Below are 10,101 nucleotides of genomic sequence, written 5' to 3' on the forward strand. Positions count from 1 at the left end.
ACTGCATAAATAAATCAATGCAGTATAGCTTGTATTTCCTCTGTATACTGTTTGTTCTTCTGTCTGTGCTGAAACCTGATCATCAGTTTGCATTTTGGCTTTAAATCTTCCCAGAGCTTTGTCTGAGCTCGTTACATCTTGGCATCAAGGCATCAATGATTTTTACTGCAGCAATATGCGTCTTAGTTTGTTTGAATGTTGATGTTTGATGTTGTTATGAGCAGCCTGAGATAACACAACATGTAATGAACTGTCCACAAACAGAAATGAGACTAAATTCATGTAAGATAACTGTAAATACAGGAAGAAGGCCACGTCCTTACTGTTTACTTTACTTAAAAAGTTGCATATTGTAGCTCCAAAACATCATTGCACTCTGTCCCTGTCTAACATTGACAGTTTTCCACTCCCCAGCACTGTAAAACTGCACGTTCACTCTCTCTAACACACATACATACAGCTGCCACTGCCTTTACACTTCATCATAATCCAAATATTCATCTAGCAGCAGATCAAGAGGAGGAAGACAAAAAGAAAACAGCAAACACACACAGATTAAAAGTGGTGACACAGGATGAGATGGCATGACTAATAAAGGGTGACTTGAAACCATGTGTGAAATAAATGAGGTAAGAAGGAGAATATGTTCCTCTGAGAGGGGACTGCACTGCAAAAACTCAAAATCCTACCAAGAATATTTGTCTTATTTCTTCTTTTATTTATAAGTAGCTTGTTTTCAGACACTTTTTTACTTCTTTCAAGCATATTTTTACTTGAAATAAGTAGAAAAATCTGATAGTGGGGCAAGAATTTCTTTCTTATTACAAGCACAAAACTGAACTTGCTTTCACTGTTAGATTTTTCTACTTATTTCAAGTGAAAATTAGTTTGAAATAAGTGAATTATCTAAAAACAAGTGAATTTTTAGGTGATGAGTCTTATTTTAAGTGGAAAAGAGATTAGTTCTGACTAGAAATTAGACATTTTGACAAGAAATACGACAAATATTCTTGGAAAGGTTTTGAGTTTTTGCAGTGTACAAGTCTAAAGTGGAATAAAATGGAGATACTCAGTACTTGCACTGCAAAAACTCAAAATCTTACCAAGAATATTTGTCTTATTTCCAGCCAAAACAAATCTCATAATACTTAAAATAAGACTCATCTCATAAAAAGTAGCTTGTTTTTAGACACCTTTTACTTCTTTCAAGCATATTTTCACTTAATCTGATAGTGGAACAAGTTTGTCTTTCTTATTACAAGCACAAAAAACTTGCTTTCACTTATTTCAAGTGAAAATTTGTTGAAAATAGTTTAGTTTTGACTAGAAATTAGACAAATATTCCTGGAAAGATTTTGAGTTTTTGCAGTGTGAGTCAATGTAGGACTTAATGTTATTTTCCACCACTGGGCATAACCAAACACTTCCTTTCTTCTCCCTTCCTCTGCCCTGTCCCACTCCCCTCTTTCCTTCCTTCCTGTCTGTACTATTCCTCCTCCTCCTCCTCCTCCTCCTCCTCCTCATCTGTTTCCAGCTCACTCTCCCAGATCTCCGTCTTCCCCCTCACACATACCTACCTGTGTGGCTGTTCTCACGGTGATCTCCTGGTGGTGGCGTCGTCAGTGGCAACAGCTGCGCATGTTGCAGAGCTGCAGCAGTGGGCTCGGCCCGGGTCGGACCAAGGGTGAAGTAAGGGCGAGAGGGAAGATGATGGGGCTGCTGATGATGATGATGATGATGATGACGCTGCTGATGAGGGTGGAGGTAGTCCAGTGTAAAGTGACGGTGGTCTGGGTGCAGCTGCTGGTCTTTACCTTCCAGCAGACTCAGCAGATCCTCAGGGTGCTGCAAGAGAAAGAAGCTCTGGTCAACGAACGACGTCACGTCACTCAGAAACGTATTCATTCATTCATTCATTCATTCATTCAATGCATTTTTTACATAACAACACTGCAAAAACTCAAAATCTTTCCAAGAATATTTGTCTTATTTCAGGTCAAAATGTCTAATTTCTAGTCAAAACTAATCTCTTTCCACTTAAAATTAGACTCATCACCTAAAAATGTACTTGTTTTTAGATCATTTCACTTGCTTCAAACTAATTTTCACTTAAAATAAGTAGAAAAATCTGCCAGTGAAAGCAGGTTTTTGTGCATGTAATAAGAAAGAAAAACTTGCTCCACTGTCAGATTTTTCTACTTATTTCAAGTGAAAATATGCTTGAAATAAGTAAAAAAAAAAAAAAAAAAAAAAGTGTCTAAAAAGTTTAAACAAGCTACTTTTTAATGTGATGTGTCTTATTTTAAGTATAATGAGATTTGCATTGACTAGAAATTACATTTTGACTAGAAATAAGACAAATATTCTTGGTAAGATTTTGAGTCTTTGCAGTGAACAAAGTTATATTCAGCAGCAACAGCTATAGAAACCTGAGGAAAACATTCACCATGTGCACACACAGGTAAGTTTGTGCCCCAACATGAACATGTGAAGCAGAACAACCGGATAACAAGACAAACAATGACACATAATGACGACACGTGTTTTTATATTTTCAATAATCAAACTGGAAACATTCAGGATTTTAATGAGGCAGCGATTCACAAGAAATGTGAACAACATTGGTCTACAAGGCGAAAACCTCGGGAACAAAAGTTGCCCAATTTTACCTGAATTAGGTCACCTTAGTGTTAATTTGCTCCAGTTTCCGATATATAACAGTTAGGTTATAATTATGTAAATATAAAGTAATAAAAGTGAGTCTCAAAGTTAAAGATACATTTACAAACTTCCATGTGGTTCCATTTTCATTGCTCTACTGTAGGCAAATATACTCGCCCATGTAGGATGATTATAAATCTTTATCATGAAATATCTTTAAAACTTTAGCCAACCAGCACCTTTATCACCTGATCGAAATACAGTATGTAAGAATTCCCACATTTTATCTCAAAGGTTGGTCATTTCCAAAAATGTGTATGCCAATCCTGTGATCCACTAGTCAACATTTCTAAACGGGTATCGATATCAGATATTCTGTGTGTGGAAGTTGGAGTTGTGGTTTCTTTCTCTCTACTCCGTTTCCTGCAGACTGATTATCCAGCAGCTAAAGCACAGCAGCATGTGAAGTGAACACACTGCGATGCCTATAGGCTGACATTAATATTGGATCGTCGTCATATAAACCACATTAACCACTTCATTATGTTTGGTACAAACCAGATGAAACTGTACTTTCTAATGCCAACTGATCCGGGGCCAGTTAAGGCCGTCCTGACGTCTCCCTCCCTAGAGACAATTTCCACCTATAACACTGTCCCGAGTCTTTATAACAGCGTCAGGAAGAACGGACACAACGTGGATACTAACCGATAACCAGCTCTGGTCTGGAGAGCACAAAACCAGCACAAAACAATCTTCAGGCACTGCAAAAACTCAAAATCTTACCAAGAATATTTGTCTTATTCCTAGTCAAAATGTCATTTCTAGTCAAAACAAATCTCATTCTACTTAAAATAAGACTCATCACATAAAAAGTAGCTTGTTTTTAGACACTTTTTACTTCTTTCAAGCATATTTTCATTTGAAATAAGTAGAAAAATCTGACAGTGAGCAAGTTTTCCTTCCTTATTACAAGCACAAAAAACTTGCTTTCACTGGCAGATTTTTCTACTTATTTCAAGTGAAAATTAGTTTGAAACAAGTGAAAATGATCTAAAAACAAGTTCATTTTTAGGTGATGAGTTTTATTTTAAGTGGAAAGAGATTAGTTTTGACTAGAAATGAGACATTTTGACAAGAAATAAGACAAATATTCTTGGAAAGATTTTGAGTTTTTGCAGTGGGGACAGGCTAATAACTGGATTTGCTCTGTTTGACTGGTGTTTCATCTGAACCAAGTTGTGCCAAAATAATATGAGTTGTTAGATTTTTATAATGTCTTTCTGCCATCGTCATATACCGGTACATGGATATGAGATGATCCAACTCCACAAAAAACTGAGGTAGAGGTTCTCACGGCTCTGGTCATCAGATTTTTTTAAGAAAACGCGCTACTTGTGGTTGAATATTAACTTTAAACTGATTCAAATCTTACATTATGATGCCATGTTGTACTCCACATCTGCCTTTAGTTTGCAGTGAAGAGGTTCAACATTTATATTGGATGAGCTTATCAGGGCCTTTTTGTAAATATGCACCCACCCACATAATGTTATTGAATCAGGTCCCACTCTAACTCTCTGATACTTTTGGATAATAACTTAGTGGGTTTGGAACTGAGAACAAAACCTTGTGTTTTTTGGGTGGTTTTTTTTTTTGACACATCATGTTTAAACCTGACATTGACCATATTCCCCTGGGCAACAACAACACATCACTTCGGGTAGACAGACAACGCTGCGTGGGTTGTTGTCTGAATGCATCAAAATGTCACACATGACACATCGCACACTCATCTATACTTCCCCACTGTTCAGTTTATAAGAGGCTGTAAGATCCCTGTTTACTGTCTTCTGTCTCCTTCTGGCTGCAGCTGCTTTGTCATTTTGTTTCCTCATGATATCCAGGAAGTCAAAAAAACTGAAACATTGTGACACAAACGATGCCTCATTCCTTCTTTGCACTGCAAAAACTAAAAATCTTACCAAGAATATTTGTCTTATTTCTAGTCAAAATGTCATTTCTAGTCAAAATAAGACTCATCACATTAAACGTAGCTTGTTTTTAGACACTTTTTACTTCTTTCAAGCATATTTTCACTTGAAATAAGTAGAAAAATCTGATAGTGGAGCAAGTTTGTCTTTCTTATTACAACCTCAAGTGAAAATACGTTTGAAACATATGAAAATGATCTAAAAACAAGTTCATTTTTAGGTGATGAGTCTTATTCTAAGTGGAAAGAGATTAGTTTTGACTAGAAATGAGACATTTTGACAAGAAATAAGACAAATATTCATGGAAAGATTTTGAGTTTTTGCAGTATAGTAAGACGAGACATTTACTTACTTAGCTATGACTTCTCAGTAATTATTGTTACACACCTGCAAAGTTTGACTGTATTATTGCACAACCGTGATGGGAAAAAAACATAGTCACACAGACATATAAACACCTGCAAGCACGCACACACGCACACACACAGACCCACATACAACAATACTGTCACAACTGCAGTAAATGACGTAAATCAAAGCAAATATTCACATTTTCTTTTCATTCATGATCCTCACACACGTTGGCCTGACACCTGTAATGGCAGAATCCAGATTCTTTGAGTTGCCCCTTCCATGTTTCACCAGTGTAAAAAATAAAACAAAAAAACAGCCAATTTACTGGTTGCACATGCAGTAGATGAAAGATTTACTTGCTCTGTCTCAAATTTTAGGGGCAAAATGCCTCCATTTAGGGGCAGTCTGGAGCCCTGAACCGGTTAAAAAAAAAAAGTACCACTCACTACACACTGCAAAAACTCAAAATCTTTCCAAGAATACAGTATTTGTCTTTTTTCTTGTCAAAATGTCTCATTTCTAGTCAAAACTAAGACTCATCACCTAAAGATTAACTTGTTTTTAGATCATTTTCACTTGTTTCAAACAAATATTCACTTGAAATAAGTAGAATAATCTGCCAGTGAAAGCAGGTTTTTTGTGCTTGTAATAAGATTTTTCTACTTATTTCAAGTGAAAATATGCTTGAAAGAAGTAAAAAGTGTCTAAAAACAAGCTATTTTTTATGTGATGTTTCTTATTTTAAGTATAATGACTAGAAACGACATTTTGACTAGAAATAAGACAAATATTCTTGGTAAGATATTTGAGTTTTTGCAGTGCAAGAACTGCTATTCATACAAATTTAAGGCAAATATTTGTTGTAATTATTTGTCGTGTGTGTATGTACCATTTACTGCAACTACAGACATAAGCCACATGCTACACAGTGCAACAACTCTCTCCTGACTGAATGCACATTAATGAGAGGATCAGGCAAACAACAGGAGGAGACATGTTCACACACAGAAGGTGATTATTGAATATTTTAGCTGGAGTCGCACCGTTTCTCCTGTTTCTCCGCGTTTGCCATTTGAATGACTTGAAGCTTCAGGCAATTTTCATATCCTTGAATAAATGTCATCGTTGTGTGTGTGCACTGTGCAGGGTTTCGCAATGACTATGAAACCATATTAAACCTACTTTTACACAGGTTTAAGAATAAATACACAATTAATGCTGCTGTATATCATGTAAATTTAAAAGTTTGGGATTTAATTTTTTACGTTTGTCTGGTTTAATCATTGAAAGTGACGGTCATCATCCACTGGGATCTGACAGTGAGAAGGAGTCGGAGCTGAGTGAATCACAGAGACGACATTACTTTTTTTCCCCCCACTCCTCCACATTCTTTGGTCATCGCTCATTTAATTGCTGCCCTGTTGTTTGCTCATCATTTTCATCGTAGACTTTTACCAGAAACTATTAACTAACTAACAACATTTGGCCTGCTACACTCTTGAACAACAAAAAAAAACATTTTCAAATCCTTAAAAGTTGAAATGTTTATGCCGATGATGAAGTTTGTGCCAGAAAAAAAAGTAGCCTTACTATTCACAGGCCAGCTTCAAAGTGCCGAAAGAAGTGAAGAAAGAAAAAAAACACTCTTACACTGCAAAAACTCTAAATCTTACCAAGAATATGTGTCTTATTTCTAGTCAAAATGTAATTTCTAGTCAAAACAAATCTCATTATACTTAAAATAAGACTCATTACATAAAAAGGAGCTTGTTTTTAGACAGTTTTTACTTCTTTCAAGCATATTTTCATTTAAAATAAGTAGAAAAATCTGACAGTGGGGCAAGTTTTTCTTCCTTATGACAAGCACAAAAAACTTGCTTTCACTAGCAGATTTTTCTACTTATTTCAAGTGAAAATTAGTTTGAAACAGGTGAAAATGATCTAAAAACAAGTTCATTTTTAGGTGATGAGTCTTATTTTAAGTGAAAAGAGATTAGTTTTGACTAGAAATTAGACATTTTGACAAGAAATAAGACAAATATTCTTGGAAAGACTTTGAGTTTTTGCAGTGTAATATAGTCTTTAAGATGTTTTTAAAAAGTTCCTACCTGTGTGTGTGGCTCCTTTAGAAAATCTCTGTTTTCTCCTAAAAAAAAAAAATCAAACCAAGCGAAAACTATGCAGGTAATCCAACCCTTTTTGTCTAGTTTCAGTTCACCGTGTCCCTGCTCCTGCTCCTGCTTCACACTAAACGTCGAGCTGCTTTGTGCGGGTTTGAGGTGGCGCACCTCTCTTTCCAGCAACCTGCCCCGCTCCGAGCGAGGTGGGGCAGCCTGGGAGGAGACAGGTGGATCTGGCAACGGTTCAGCGCAGCAGTGCCACTCCCTCCCTCATACCTGCGCGCTGCTGTAACCGCCAAACGTTTACTCAGTGCCAACTGTCAAAGAGATAAACACTAGTGTCTGGGGCTGTAGTAGCTTCGACTTTCACTAACGGCCAGGACGGATGATGATAATGTTGCTGCTGGCTAACGTCCGTCTGAGTTTCTGCAGGACACCTAACAGACTGAGGCAGGCAAAAGGCTGGGCCCCCTTGCTGCATGCATGCCTGTTAATGTGAACAGTTACACTGCAAAAACTCAAAATCTTACCAAGAATATTTGTCTTATTTCTAGTCAAAATGTCATTTCTAGTCAAAACAAATCTCATTATACCTAAAATAAGACTCATCACATTAAAAAGTAGCTTGTTTTTAGACACTTTTTACTTCTTTCAAGCAGATTTTCACTTGAAATAATCTGATAGTGGAGCAAGTTTTTCTTTCTTATTACAAGCACAAAGAGCTTGCTTTCACTGGCAGATTTTTCTACTTATTTCAAGCGAAAATTTGTTTGAAACAAGTGAAAATTATCTAAAAACAAGTTTATTTTAAGTGGAAAGAGATTAGTTTTGACCAGAAATGAGAAATTTTGACAAGAAATAAGACAAATTTTGAGTTTTTGCAGTGTAAGCAAGTGAAAGATTAAATGATCTCCAAAAGTTAAACATGAAACACTCTTTTGCAATATTTTAAGCAATATCAGTGTATTATTTTAGTTTTCTACACAGATTTAGATTGAAAAAAGGAAACAAAGCAGCAGCCTGCAGAAGAATGGGAAGCCCAGGAGACTTGAGCTATCAGATAACTTTGACCAAGGTATCAGACAAGATATTTACACACTGTGATAGTTTCCAAAAGGGGGGGCTACTAGCTACTAACTATGCAGGGTGGCCAAACCTTTGCTGCAGACACTTTTCCTGACCTTTTCTGTCATTTTGAAAATGTAAAAGATAAAAGTGGACAAAAAAATATCTTGTTTAAAATGTAAAAGGAATGTGTCATCTGTAACTTTATGTCTTCTGGAGATCGTTTGCTCTTCTTAACTGTTCACATCTTGACCAGAGGTGCCCAAACTTTTGCATGCCACTGTGCAGTGGTGAAAAAGAGGATGCTCTACATGTCTGGATACTGATTTGCTAAAGAGCAGGAACTGATGCTCTGACTTGACTTGATTAAAATAAAATAAAATAAAAACTCCTGCAGCTCTGAGTTACAAAAGAATCTTTTTTTTGCATTCACTCCAAAGAAAAATGATCCATACATCCACTCCAATAATCACACAGCACTGCCCCTTTGCTCTGGAAAATGAACACAAACACAAAAGCTATTGTCAAAAGTTAAACTCAAAGCAGTTGTTGGACACCGAGCTGGATTTCCCCCGATTTGAAGGTACTTTTTTTATGTGTGTGTGTGTGTGTGTGTGTGTGTGTGTGTGTGTGTGTGTGTGTGTTTGAATGTTTAAAACCATGGACACTGTCGAGAGGAAACAGCACTTGAATATGTCAAAAGGATTTCTACAAATAATACGAACACACCAGCTTCCACTCATGCCAGTGGTCAAGTACGACTCAAAAAGTTTTTGTTTCACACAGAAATGTTTCAACCTGCTGATCTGACAGGAAGTGTTTCTAGAATGAACAGTGTCATGCAAAAGTTTGGGCACCTCTGGTCAAAACTTGTGTTAATGTGAACAGTTAAGAAGAAGAGGAAATGATCTCCAACAGGCATAAAGTTACAGATGATGACACATTCCCTTTACATTTTCATCTTTTACATTTTCAAAATGACAGAAAAGGACAAGGACTTGCAGCAAATGTTTGGCCACCCTCCATAGTTAGTGGCTAGTAGTAGGGGTGTTTCAAAAAATGGATTCACATAAGAATCGCAATTCTCATTTAATACGATTCAGAATCGATATAAAATGTCCCAATATCGATTTAAAAAAATAAAATAATGAAACAAATCTGCCGGCTGTCGGCCTCCATTTCCTTAGAATTTAAAAGGCAGCATGTTTAACTGCACTTTTTTTACATAAAGAGGCACTTTTAATTTTGTTACTTAAGCATTATGTGATATTGCTTTTATGCAACAGTTTCAACAATTCCATCTAAGCATCTATGGATAAATGTTTAAAACTCAATAAATGTGAAAAAGACACTTCAGTCATTCTGTCTTGCAAAGCAGACTGGAGTAGATGATGAGGATCCTTTGCACACCGACAGACTGAAGCAGAAATCATTAGGAATCAAATCGTTTTGAATCGAAAATAGATTCTGAATCGAATCGTAGCCCCAAAACATCAGAATCAAATCTAATTGTGAGATAGTAAAAGATTCCCACCTCTACCTAGTAGCCCCCCCCTCCTTTGGAAACTATCAAAGTGTGTAACCAGTAAATATCTTGTCTGATACCTTGGTCAAAGTTATCTGAGAGCTCAAGTCTCCTGGGTTTCCCATTCTTCTGCAGCCTGCAGCTTTGTTTCCCCTTTTCACTCACTAAAGTGTAGAAAACTAAAATAATACACTGATAATGCTTAAAAATATTGCAAAAGAGTGTTTCATGTTTAACTTTAAGCCTTTTGGAGATCATCTAATCATCCACTTGCTTAGCTGTTCACATTAACAGACATTTTGACCAGGGGGTGCCCAAACTTTTGCAAGCACATGCCACTGTAGATGTTGAAAAAAGAGATAAAGAAAGACAAAGTCAAACC

The 10,101-nt window shown here is 36.5% G+C and overlaps 1 protein-coding gene across 1 annotated transcript in view; it reads right to left on the reverse strand.

Moving 5' to 3' along the window:
• amot (angiomotin) overlaps window positions 1-1,714 on the reverse strand; it is a 35,074-nt gene extending 33,360 nt beyond the window's left edge. Inside the window, exon 1 of the mRNA XM_085797125.1 lies at window positions 1,578-1,714. The gene's annotated coding sequence lies outside the window, so the exon portion shown is untranslated. The remainder of the gene's footprint in view (window positions 1-1,577) is intronic.
• Between the last annotated feature and the right edge of the window lie 8,387 nt (window positions 1,715-10,101).

The sequence above is a fragment of the Trachurus japonicus genome, chromosome 14 (genome assembly GCF_045865225.1).
Source record: "Trachurus japonicus isolate A0001 chromosome 14, Traja_1.0".
Classification (NCBI taxonomy): domain Eukaryota; kingdom Metazoa; phylum Chordata; class Actinopteri; order Carangiformes; family Carangidae; genus Trachurus; species Trachurus japonicus.